The sequence below is a fragment of the Manis pentadactyla genome, chromosome 1, assembly GCF_030020395.1.
Source record: "Manis pentadactyla isolate mManPen7 chromosome 1, mManPen7.hap1, whole genome shotgun sequence".
Taxonomy (NCBI): Eukaryota; Metazoa; Chordata; class Mammalia; order Pholidota; family Manidae; genus Manis; species Manis pentadactyla.
The window spans coordinates 19,657,425-19,671,671 of NC_080019.1; positions in this window are offsets into that span (position 1 = coordinate 19,657,425).

Here is a 14,247-nt window from a genome sequence, read left to right on the forward strand (position 1 = left end):
AAACAAACTAAATAAGGGACCTGGATTACACAGTGAATGCTTTTTATCATCTTGATGGACAACAATTAATTTTCAACAAAAATATAAGCCTCATCACTTACTCATATTTTGTGAGATCCTTACCTTACTTCTCTGAGGTTTTCACTCTCAATGTCTTCTGTCTCTACCATTGCCAAAATTAACACCATCCACATCCTAAAAGGGTAACGGTTAAAACTGAAGTGACTTATGTTTTGACAGGGATAGGGCCCAAAAAAATGGTTTTATCCAGAAATTCAGACTTGTGATCTGAGGAGTTCTCAAAATCTCAAAAATACTTTCATAATTCTGGCTTTTTCTTTTTTCTGTAAGTCTGCATTTGTTTTTATGCCAAAAGAATATATAGAAACTCTGTGTATTGCTCATGTTGGGTTGACATCTTATGAAGGGGAGAGCTGAGAACAGAATTTTCTTCCACTTCAAAGGGCATGCCACAGGGTATAAAGAAAAGAGTGGGTCCTTCCGGTCAAACACTGCCCTCTGGCATTCATACTCAACTCCCCAGGGAGGTAAGAGGCCGAGATCTGGCCCCTTGTAGTTCTAGGTAACATTTCCCACAACCCCTGACTCATAAATATTGACATTTGGGAAAAACAAGAGCAGAAAAGAAAAAAGGGCTGTACCAAAAAAGCAAAAAAAAAGTTGTTTTCAAGTCGAAGTGTCAGTGTATTTTCTAAAGCGTGATTTATATCAAAGATACTGCTATCATTTTAAATAAAATATACCTTATCTTGCTATTTTAAGAAATAGTCTTATTTATGAATGACTAGAGAATATACAAAATAAAACCTTCGATGGAGTATTTCAAATTCTCTTATTCCATTAGGAAAATAGTTTTATCTAACAGGACTGAGTTGAATGCAATTTTTTCTGAACGGAACAATAACAATGTTCCCAGAGAAAATCTTTTTGCTGAATACTAATTTTTAAATCATAATGAATTTCAAATTCTTTACTTTCAGCAATATCTTTTCTTTTTCTTTTTAAATATTTGTCTCCACCCCTCTTTGCTTCAAAAATTACAAACAATATAATTAACTAAGACCTCTGAGAATTCTTCGCTCAAGTCCGTTTGTTCCCATTGTGGGACTACAGCGCAACCTGGTGGTGACTACTATTATTACCGAGGTTTATGCGTACGAATGTCCCCAAATTACAAACTGAAATAAAAGAATGCCTTGTGTTTAGGCTTTTAGAATACTATCAGGAAAAACAATGGAGTGGCTCCCTTAAGTCATATTACAAATAGAGCTTTGTATAGTTTTTAATACATTATACCTTTTATGAATAGGTTAACAGTCATTGACATAAACTGATACAAAACTTAACATTCATATATTTTCAAAATCTCCTTTTTTGTGACTTTTCCGATTACGTGAACAATGCTTAAAAAGCATTTATGGGGCAAAAATATCTTGAGTAAGTAATAAAGTAAACAAAGTAGCTTATCAGCCCTGGGAGGAGTCTTTTGTACAACTGGCACTTTCAAGGACAAAGAAAAAAGATGCATTTGTCATATGACTTCTCTCTAGCTGTCAAATTTTAGCTAACAAAAACTTAATTAAGTTCATCCCCATGGTTAAAAAGGAAGTAATGTTTTTATATTTCTCCCTAAGAGAGAAAGATAGTTTTATATAATTTTCTTTCACAGCTATTATACCATTGAAGCAAGACTATACGGACAAACTGGTATTCATAAAAACTATAATCTTGTATCTGTTTATAACATTTTACACTCATTTTCTTATCTAATCCTTTCAACAACCCTATCAAATTAAGGATCACTATCTCCATTTTAGATTAGAAAACTGAGGTTTAGGGATATGAAATAACCTTACTCAAGGTCACTCGGCTGGTGCATGACAGAAGAGACTGAACCCTTCTCCAAAGCCCGTGCTCAGGTCAGCACACAGTAGGCCTCAATAAATATGTGTTGACTCAGTGAACAAATGCAACTGTTGCAGGGATAGTAAAGGTAATCTTGGACTGGATCTAGGCTGTATGTCCAGTAGGTTTTCCAGCAAGATTTACACATACTTTGACTTTCTCTGTGTGTCCATGCAGTTACACTCTTCTGCCCCTAAGTGCCTTTCTGTATTCCAGCAAAGAACAAAAAAGCAGTACCAGGCTTCGCTTGAGCCTCGCATCTGGGCTGTTTTGTCCGTGAGGCACTAGCAGGTGATCTTTACCATTTTTGTGCCATGGATCCCTTTGAACATCTAGTGAAGCTTCTGGAATGCTTTCCAAAATAATCTTTTTTAAATATATAAAGGAAATCAACTATTTTCAAATTTAAAAATAAATAAATAATGATAATGATAATAAAAATTTCAAAATGTTTTTAAAACTAGCTTGTAATATATACTCACTTATTAAATAATGTGATCTAATGGCAGATTTAATAACTACTGTATTTTTAAAGTAGCAATGAGTACAAATAACATTTTGAGATACTGTAACCCCTATATTAATCTAACTGTGACTTTTGTGAAAGATATTGTTAATGTTAATGTGATATGTATATTCAGAATTAAAGAAAATGCCAAATTTCGATTTGAAGTTAATGAAAATTAAAATTTCTTTCCATCCAAGTTCATGGGCCCCTCACCACTTAAAATAAGAAATCAGGCTAATTTAAACGAGTTAACTCATAGACAAATCTTTCTAAAACCTAAATTATTAAAAAATTCTTAAGTTCAAAAATGCTTACAATAAAGTACGTATTTACATTTTTATATATTCCCATGGATTAATATTTGATACTTTAATATGAATGGTCTAATGTGAGGAAGGCTCCAAAAATAACCTAGACTCCTAAAATATCTATGTCTAAGGAAGATATTAAAATGGCCTTATCTGAATCTTACGGCATTTATACAAATTAACATTTATTGACTGACTATAATAATTCCATTTGATTCAGCAAGTGTTTGTTGAACAGCTACTATGTACCATATGCTATCTGGGAGTGTTAGGAAATAAGTAAAAATGAATAACTTAGTATCATTTGTAGAGCACTTTATAATTTTTAAAGATAGTCTATGTACAACTTTCATTCAAGCCTAGATACAGTACTGAAAGGTAAGCAAAGCAGGGTCTGGAAACTTATTAATTCTCTATTCTTGGAATAAACACCACTCCAAACACATGATAGGTACTCAACAAATGCAGACACTGCTCTGTTCTTATCCTTTAAACAAGTCCCTGAATTAGGGTTGCCAGATAAAATACAGAATGCTCAATTAAATTTGAATCTCAGATAAACAACAAATAATTTTTTAGAAAAGTATGTCCCATGCAATACTGTAAGACATACTGTATTCATTTGGTGGGTCTGAAATGAAAAAGCCCTACAGACAGGGACTTAAAGAACAGAAATTAATTTTCTCACATTCTGAAGACCAGAAGTCCAAGACCAAGGTGTCGGTGGAGCCGGCCTTTTCTGAAGCCCCTCTTGTTGGCTTACAGATGTCCATCTTGTCACTGTGGCCTCACATCATCTTCCCTCTGTATCTGTCTGTGTCCTAATCTCCTCTTCTCATAAGGACACCAGTCATACTGGACTAGGCTCACCCTATTGACCTCATTTTATCTTAATTGCCTGGTTAAAGGTCCTACCTCCAAACTACCATCATATTGTGAGGCACTGAGGGTTGGGACTTTACCATATGAGTCTGAGGGGAACACAAGTCAGACCATAACACACACTAAAACATTATTTGTTATTTATTTATCTGAAATTCAAATTTAACTGGGCAACCTATACTTTTATTTGCTAAATCTGGCAACACTACCTTGGCTTCTCTGCTAGAGATCTCCCCACGGCATGAACTCAACCATGGGTAACAGTAGGTCAGAAATTAATTAAGGGTTAAAGATCAAAGGATGGGATCAGGGCTGGGAAAGAGCCTAGCAGAGATAAGAGAAAGAAAGTCCTAACAAAGTCATTGGAACCCCTAGATCCAGCCATACCTGAAGTTTGTTGAACTTATGAATCTTCCAACTGCCATCAACAACTTTTTTTTCTTTAAAAAAATAGAATTAGAGTTCAATCACTTGCTACCAAAAAAAGTTTTATATAGTTTATTTTACTAGCTTTTTACTAAAATGTGTCCTGTGTCAATAGCCCACATAATCTTAGAAATCATTTTATTGAAGTTCCTTTCCTAGGTGTGTTATTCTTCCTGTCTCTCTTTATTTTGTTTCTTTTATTTAAAGAATGCAAAAACATCTAGGGGAAAAAATTGTATCATTTTGGTTTGTTTGCAAGTGAAAGAAACACAAACTGGCATAGCAGTCATGCTTCAATCAGAAAACCAGAACCATCAGAATATTATGGGAATAAGAGATCTAGTATAAGAACTAGACCTCACACAAATGTGGGAGCAGCTGAGAAAGTGGAGGTCACAGGATATGAGAAAGAGTCACTAACTAGTCTTCTAAAAGCCCTGGCATGAGCGAGTAAGTTAGAGCTTGCAGGGAAATCTGTGAGGCAACTATTCCCAGTTGTCTCCATAGGATTGTGAAGGCGGAGCTCATGGGGAATGTCTGGGAAGATGTGTCCTCTGTGTAGCTGCCACTTCTGCGGACCTGCAGGCAGTGCCTGTGCAGCGAGGGGAAGCTGAGTCAGCGTGGGGTGAGCAGGGCCAGCAGTGGAAAGATGAGCTGGAAGTGTGGAGAACAGCAAGAATAAGATGGGGCCCACAGGCACCTCTGTGTCTCTCTCTCTGACCAGGATGCCCTTCCAAGAGTAATGGTCTTTGCTTCCCTCCAACTTTCCAAATCTTTTGGAAGCTCCTCTTTGGCCAACTCTAAGCCAGAACTGTACATGTATGGAGATTCTGGGAAACCAATTCCCAGTTTAACAAGATGTCACAGCACGATCCAGCTCACTAGCTAAGTAAAAGGGGAATTTATTACAAGGATCCTGGGGTTCCTCACAGAATCAAGGACTGGAACAAAATTAGGTCTCAGCAATAGTCAGAAGCAGGAACTCAGACATCCCCAGGGCTCTCTTGGTATCTTGACTCTCTTGCTGCTCTCCACTTAGCTGCTTAGCTGCTCCTCCACAGACAGACCTGTTCCACTACAGGAAATCTGTGCTAACTGCTGACAATTCCCCAAAGCTTCATTTCTTACAGCTTCTTCAGATGCGTTAACTGGAGAGAGATCCTCTCAGCTCTATCTCTTGGTGCCTAGTCTAAGAAATTCTGAGAAAGGACTCATCAGCCAGCGGGCTGGGTCATGCTGTAACACAGTTGCTCCTGCTGTACCACACGGATGGAGAAAGACAGTCATTTTTAGAAAAGAGTAGAGGGTTTGAGCAAAGCAGCTCATAGGTATCCCCTGTGTGGGGAGGTACTTACAAGATAACAGGCATGATGCTAAGAGATTTGCATGTAACACCCCATCTAATGGTTATATCAGCCTTCTGATATTGGCACTATCCTTGTTCCAGTTTTACATATCAGGAAATTGAGGCTCAGTACCATATATATATTTTTCAATTCTTAAAAATCACCATTCCATATTGTACTACCTCTTTCCACATTTCACAGGTAGCAGAGACACAAGATGACAGCCCAGTCTGTACATCCAGAGAAAAACTCTGACTCCTGGTACAGAGCTCTCTTCCCTATTCCACACTTAGCACCACTTGACTTGGTCACCCTTGGTCACCATTGCACCCTTGATCACCACTGCAATAAATACAATAAAGGTACTTTTAATTTCTTGTAGCAAGAGAAAAATCTGTATTCACTGTCAAGAACATGTAGTTCAGCAAAATCAAAACAAAAACCCACACTTGATATAATCATGTAAATTGTTATTGACACTACTTCAGACTCAAAAACCTTCTCCCAGAAAAGAATGGTCAAATAAAATGGAACAATAGCTTGGAAGTTCACCGTTTCTTTTGCTTCCAGAATTTCATTATCAACAACTAACATATATTGGGCATGCTATTATAAAGTACCAGACATAATGGAAAAAGGGACTGTGTAAATGTAAACCATAAACCATAGTCCTAGCCTTTTAAACTTTGGTTGAGTGGATAAAATACAAACATAGAACACAACCAACCATTTATGGTACCCGATTCTAACCACTAAATGAATGACACAGAATAGAAAGTAATCACTGAAGCCTGGAACAGTCAGAAAAGATCATCATGGGGAACATAGGAGTTGAAAACCTAGATTTCATCTAATGTGTATTCCTTCAATCACTCATTCATTTACTCATTCATCCAATATTTATTGAGTTGGGCATCATGCTTAATGAAATGCATGTAAGAGTAAATAGACAATGGTATATAGGCTGGATAAGAGGTATGAGAGAATCAGAGATATTATTCCACTCAGAACAGTTCAATTCAAATGTGTACTCTTAACTCTTGTATCCACCAGGCACTTACTGACTGTCTCTCTCTTGCTGAGCACTGTGCTAGATTCTTTCTTAAATGAAGTTTCAGGTACTATCTACACAGACATAAAAAATATCTGAAAAAATAAGATAAGCCTTTGTAAAAATAAAGGTCCAAATAGCCCTTGCAGGGGACAAGGACTTTGTGTCACACAGAGTAGACTCAAAGAACCAGCACAAGAACAGGACATATATGGTTCCCTGGGCTCTCACCATCCAACTGCTTGGGAGGAGTGCAGGGGCCTCACGGCAGCTGGGCTCCAGAAGAAAGCCACGGACCCCCTGCCACCTTGCCTATTTATGGAAGCCTTGAGTGAGGCAGGGTTTACTCAACTGATCTGGGAGTCTAGCTGAAGAACCCTTTTCTGGGATGTTAATTTGCATATCAGCACCAGTTTCAGCCGGGGGCCTTGAAATCGATACCCCCCCCAACCCAGCCAACTTGTTGCCAGGTACCTGAGGGTGGGCCTTTGTGCTCATGAGGGGGGAAACAGTCTGTCTTCTCAAAACTGTGGGAAATCTGAGTAAGGCCAGTGGGAAGATAGATCCACAGATAGTACTTGAATACATGGGAAGACAGAGGGTAGAGCATTCTAAATAAGGGGCTGGCATTGGTAGAGATGCAGAGGCAGAAATCAGGCTGTCAAGTTGCCCAGGGTAACTCAAGTGCTTGTTCGGTGCTGATTAATAATAAGTATGCAGTAAATATTTGTTGGGTAATTAAAAGACATTCAGGAAATCTGCATGCCTAATTCCTCTCAAATTTGATCTATAAAACAAGGGGCAATGTCTTGAGTATATTTAAGTCACAAGAGAAAAATGGCAACAATTTTATCTGATTTGCTGGTAAATTAAATTACTTATACATACATGTTTTAATTTCCTACATTACATATAAGCATATATATGTGTGTGTGTATGTACATACATACAAGCAAGTATAACAAAATTGCAAAGTTCCAGTGCATTCTTCAAGTAAAATATGAAATGAGAGAAAGGTCTCCCCCCTGCTGTACCTCCAGGTGCTCTCAGGCCCCTTGGAAACACAAATTCGCTCTTCTCTGCCATTAGGGATACTGTGATGGAAAAGCTTGAGAAGCATAAGTGATGGGTTCCTTTTGAACAAAAGAAAAAGAATGAAGTGATGAAAATAGCAGCTAAGAGACTGGTTGTGAGAGTCATAATCTTTTCCTGAAAAAGAGTTACCAGTTAAAAACTAAAGAAATGTTTTTCTTTAAATCAGCAGGAAACTGGATTCTGTGGCCTCCTCAATAAATATCATCATATATTACCTATATGTGACACATAAATAAAATATTTATAATAAATAAACAGTATGTTAGAAATAGGACTTCATATTGGCAGGAAGTGTCTAGTTTTATAAGCCATCTTTGGGGAAAAGTAAATAACAAAAAAAAAAACAACCCTGCTACATCTAAGAATTTATAAGAATACACACACACACACACACACACACACACACACACACACATAAACATAATCTCCCAAATTTAAAATAATCTGATTGAGAAACCACAGTCCCTGCTTAAAGCTGAAATTCTTGAAGGCCATGAGTGAAGACAACAATGGTATAGCTAATGCAGTTTATGATGATAGCTCATTATTAGAAGTTTTAAGGATTAACATAATTGGAAAGAAAACTGGACCACCAAGTTCTGTTTTGGAATTATACGTTTTTGCATAACATTTTACTAGTCTTCACTTTCAAAATTTGCTTTCACTTTTGCCTTGCTTCACCTCTTTCAGAAAATACATGTCATACAGTTTGGGATTCTGAGAATAACTAGGACGGTCACTTGCTGTTGCTCTGAACTCCAGATCTGGGTATTGTCACCCATTTACTCTTTCTAAAGATGCAGGGCATTTATTTCAGGACACCTGTCCTACTGTATTAGCATAAAAAAATCCTGGTGATGGTATAGCTGAAAATTCAAATGGAAAAGAATTTGAAAGGGTTGGCATCTTCCCTTCTGCTTTTTTTAAAAACTAATTCTTGAGAAGAATGCTTCTGTGCAAGATGACCAGGCTATGGCACTGCTAATCCTGTCCCTGCAAGCCCTTCATAATCAGTGTAGATGGCCACATAGTTCATTCAACCTATAGTGATGAGAATCAGACATGAAGATGGCTGAAATAATTGGGTCAAGTCTGCAGCAGCCAGTTCAGTGGTCATAAAAATGAGGGCATATTTGAAAATCATAATGGATCATATTCTCTGCAGGTTAAATAGGAGCAATAATAAGGAAGTATCAATCAATATAAGAAGGACACTAGCAAGTAAAATGATGTAAATCAATAACATTTATATAGGTACAGAATAAAAATAAGTAGTTTAGCATATAAATTTAGGCAGATTTATCTCCTAAATTATGTAATTTTCAACTCATTCCCTCCCATAATAAAAAAGTTAGCCAGTAATGGAAGCATTAGGGAGTCAGAATATTTTGAGCTAAAGTATTATGTTCAATACATTGTTTCATTATCCTGGGTTGGATTTCTCCCGTTTGCCACTCCACATCCATCCTTTGCCTTTCTCTGCTGTGTGCTGTACACCAGGAGGCTGATCTGCTTGGACTACATCAACAGGCTCCCTTGCTCTCTGGCTTCCGGTTGGGTTTGACCAAAAGGGGCAGGAGCGGAAGATCAGGAAAGGGAGGAGAGGGTGGTTGAGCATTAATTGTTTCAGCTCGCCTTGATGGGATCATACCTCCACAGAAGGTCACGGCTCTTTTTAGATGTGCATTCCACACATCCTCTCTATCTTCATGTTCCAGGTACTACTTTCCCCTTTGCCATTACTGCAAGTGGTTTCTGTACTCCTTGCCCAACCTTTGCAAACAGTCCCTCTATTAAACTCTAATCAAATCACCCAATTTGATTGATTGCAACCATATGTAACCTTGGTTAATCATATAACCAGCTGGAACCTTGACTGAATCATATAACCAATAAGCACTATACAGATTTGGCAGTTAGTGTTGATTCAAAATAATTGTTTGATAATAAAAGGTGTAGCTGTTTTCCTTCATGGGTACATGCTTTTCCTTGATAAACCTGAGGCAAGACTCATGGAATGTACCTTCAATATTATCTCAGACCTTCCTCAAGGGTATGTGGCCTTGCTTTTATTAAAATGGCCCTGGGTCTAAGACATGTTTTGGAGAGGAAAGTAAGTAACTCTGTCTGGGTACTTAAGTCAGGCCTCTACTCACTACATGTATAACATTTTGGTGATACAAATCAAGTAGGCCTGGTTATCTAGTTAAATCTTTATTGGGGAACAATTCCCCGTGCCATTTCTAAATGCTATCAGCTTTAGTTCTGGACTATCTTTCGAGGATATTTATATGGCAAATAGCTTTGAAAGGGAGAGATAGTGTCTTCTTCTAAGTCAAAGAACACATTTGTTTCCTGACCAGGACAGTAAAGATAATGCCTCTCTCCACAGCATAGGTTGGACACATTTGCTTGCAGTTTATTATAAAAGGTTAGAATTTTCTGAGTTTGCAGTTCCTCAGCTGTAATGCAAACCCACATTGTGCAGAGCATACACCTGGATCTTTCCACCTCACCCCATGGGACTTGGGGAACCAATGCAAACATGAAACTCATACCATCTGCAGTGCTATGAGTAGAAAAGTCCTTTGTCTCTGACCTAGATGTCTCATGTCTTCTGTCATCACCTAGCAAACTGTAGCAGGATAACCTGTTAGTTTGCTAATGGGGAAATATCCCAGACCCTTCGCAGTTCTTAATAGTCCAAGATTCCCAATTCAGTGAGCCACTATCCTGAAGCCATGCGTTTCTGCATCAGGCCTGCTGCTTTTATACTAACTGCAATCAATTTTTCTCTGGTCATAAGCTATTTGGCTTATACTGTGTCTGATCTCCTGCCCTCACTGAAATTAGGAAACCTATGTTAACTGTGCTGCTCCCCAGTAGCAGTTACAATTACAGATGATAGCCACTCAAGCATTTTCCACAGAGAGTGGCATTTCTTTTACTGTATATTCTCTAGGCCTCTTGTGGGGAACATAAATTTAGTGGGTAAGAGACTGAATGGACTACACATGAAAAATCCACTCAAGCATTCCTAGTTCCAGTTTTTAGATTCCTCACTCTACATTATGCCAAGGAAATGTTAGCATCTTCATTTAGGGTGGCCCCATTGAGTCCAGGTTTGTTATCTAGAATGATTCCAGCTGCTCCAGTTAGCAAGATATGAAGTAAGGGAACAGAGTGCTGGAGGGTCTCATACCAGTAATAAATATGTCAGCCTGGAAGCGACACATGACTTTGCCTTATAACCTACTGGCCAAAACTACATGATCCCCTCTGCCAGGAGGACAGCAGAGTGTAATTTTTCAGGGTCCTAGAAGGAGAGGAAAACTGAAATGTGTTGGCACCACAGCCATGTAACTTAGGGCTGCCACAGTGATGGACAACTACAATGCCATGAACCATCCATGCACCTTGATGGACAGCCCGCTTGGCTGCACATCCTCCCTCCAGTTCTCCTAAACCACCACCAGACCAGAGTTCCTGAAATCCACGACTTTGAGGCTATAGCTGCTGACGGTGCCTGCCGTCGAAGTCGAACAGTCTGAAGGGGAGGCGTGGAGCTGAATAAATATACAACTTACTCTGAGAGGATGCCCGGTCAAGCCGGGACGCCTGATGTAGTGTGCTGCTCATCTTCTTTGGGTGAAATGAGAGAACAAAAAACACAGACAACACAGACAGACAGACAATGGCTGCAGCCCCAAAGTGGCGCAGCACCTTTATTTTTATACTGCCTTTCTCGGACCTCAGCCAAGTGCTATACTCATCTTTCCCTTCTCAGGAGGAGCAGGCCAGAGCACCTTGTTGATTTTCTTAGAAGCTGCCTGGTAAGCAGGGATGGTGTTTTCACACATCCTCAAGGTCTCCCTATTTTCAGAGTGAGGAGTCTTGGTTCATCTTTGAGGACAAGATATGTTTTTGTGGGCAGATAACTTCCAAGGACTGCACCGGTTGTTCTCAAGCTTGTGCTTTCCCATGCTGCGTTCAGACATGGGGAAGGTGCTTTCCCATTCTGCCTACAAACATGTGAGAAGACAAAGGCCGTCCCCAACAAGCTGCTATGCTTTATGTTATTTAGTTGTTTCTTTGCTCCCTTGCAACTCCCCACATCTTACATAAAGCCCCTGTAGTGACTTGTATTTTAGGTTTTAGGTGGGAGTGTGTCTGAACTGACAGCACCTCACAGTAAAACACGACTCTGAGCCATTCACTTGTTTTTTGATGCCTTATGGACCTGCTAGGGCCAAGGTTTGTAATTGCCACTTCCGCTTTACAATGAAATGCTACTGGGCATGGTTAGTGTTATGTTTCAGTGGTCACATGACAGCAACTTTGGATGGGTGGTTTAGGTCATCTAGTCACTTGAGTTTCAAAGTCAGATGTGCAACTTCTACCAGGACTCTATAGGAAGTGAAGAAATGCTTGTCAAATGACGAATAGTTATAGTATAAACTTCCTCAAAAACCTTGTTTACTGTGGGGTTTGCCAGAGTCTCCAAACAACATTGCTGTCGCCACGCACACCTCCAATACCATCAGATCAGCTACACCCCAAAGCCCAAGTGGCATGTCAGCCTGCATCCCTGCCTGGACCTGCTGCAGTGCTCTCTCTTGTTCCACTCTTGTTTAGGGTTATCTCACAGATGGCTTGGTACAGCATGCTCAAGTGTGGCATATGTTGTTACTAAAACCCAAAAAGGTTCACCGTACACTGGGCCTCTTTCTTTGTGGTAGGCGGTGCACGGTATTGCCACCTGTCTCTCTGTAGCCCAGATTCCCTCATATACCTAAACTAGTGAACCCCTTGAAACTTCACCAAGTGATGGGGCCCTGAGCTGCTACAGAGCTTATGTTCCAGCCTCTGGTATTCATATTTTCTATGCCCTGCTCACTAGGTCCAATTAACAATGTAATAACCAATGTGATGTTTCACAAAATACAGTAAAGATATACCTTTGTCTCTGCTGCTTAAATACAAACTGCCTCTGATTTTGTCTACTGATTGTTATGGAAAAGAATGCATTTTCCAAGTCAACAGCAGCATGTCAGGTGCTGGAGTAATGATCTGTTCCAGTAAACACACTATACCTAAACTGCAGCTGCCACTAACATCACAATCTCATCAGGTTTGCAACGCTGTCATTTTCCAAGGTCGTTCAGGCTTTTGCTCTGCTCAAACAGAAATATTTTATGTGTATATAGTAGGAATTGTTATCCCTGATTCTCTCAAGGTTTTTATATTAGTGGTAATGCCTATAATCCCTCCAGGAATGTTGTCACCACTTACTACTGATATACTGTGTTGGAAGAGTTCCAGATACTCTAGATGGTTCTTCCTTTCATAAGAGCTCTCACTCCACAGGAAGGGAACCGGTGAGGTACTCCGCTAGTTACCAAGTGTATGTGTTCCCAACCTGTATGCTGGAACTGAAATGATAAACACAGGGTGGGTCTGCAGTCCCACTAGATGCACTGTTAGATGGGCCAAGACTTCAGCTAACACTTGACATCCATAAGCCCCTGCTTTGGTGGACTACTGTAGTGTGTTGGGTCTCTGGGGTCACTGTAAAATTAGCCAGTATGTAACAGCTCCCAGAAGCTCAGAGTATTTCCCTGTCCCCAGTGTAGTTCCCTGGGTACACAGCTCCAGGTCACTGAACAATGATAAATACATATTGTTTAAATAGCAAATACACCTATGGCTATACTGCCAGGTTCTTTCTCAGAGACACCCAACCACCTCTGTTGAGGGACTTCAGGTCTATACACTGGCTTAGCTCTGAGAACCTGGTAAAAAGCCATGAAGCCTAACAATGGCATCTAGTTAATATCTTCCCAGATGACCCTGAAGTATTCATTCTAGTATGTAAAGCAGAACCTCAGTAGGCTGCCAATGTATGCCAAAACATCCCTATTACTATGCCTTCTCTGTAACTCACCATACTAACTGCACCTACACTCACCTGCCAGCTAGGCTCTCCCACCTAACCTCTGCCCTCTGGAATTCCATTTTGCCACTGTAATCGGGAAATGCCATTCTGGTGGCACTTCCCACTTTACATGTCAGAAAAGAGCCACCACAGAGATGCCCTCTTGCTCCCTAACACAGTGCTTGCTGAAAGGTGGCCCCTGGGTTTTCCAAGATGGTATGAATAGGTGGTAACAAAGCGGGCTGCTAGTAAACAGGGTTTAGAGAGTCAAATCATGAGGCTGCCACTGCGACCAGTTTCTTAACAATGAACCCTGGAATGCTGCTAAGCCCACAGAGCTCTGGACAACTCATTCTGCCTTCCAAGTATCAGAGAAACAGTCCTGGAGGAACCCAGTCACTATGCAGAACTTTAGCTACAAGGGGGCTCGGGAAATGTCCTGTTCAGCTGGGGGCCATGTGCCTGGCTGACACTGCTTTACTGTGGCAGATGAGAGGACTGCTTCCAGTCTGCCACACTCCCCTCTCCTTCTCTCTTGGTTCCTTCCTGTCAGAATTTAAACATGCTCACAGTTAGTGTTTTCTTCCATTTGGGGAGGAAAAATAAAACTTTCCCTCACCTCCATATCCCCCTCTATTTCTATTCCCAAATTCTATAATGTTATATATTATGAAAGAATTGTCCTCAAATACTTACCGATGGTTGTAGTAAAGTCTGAATTCAGCAAAGAAATGGAAGCTCTGGATATCAGTGTACAATGTACAAAACTG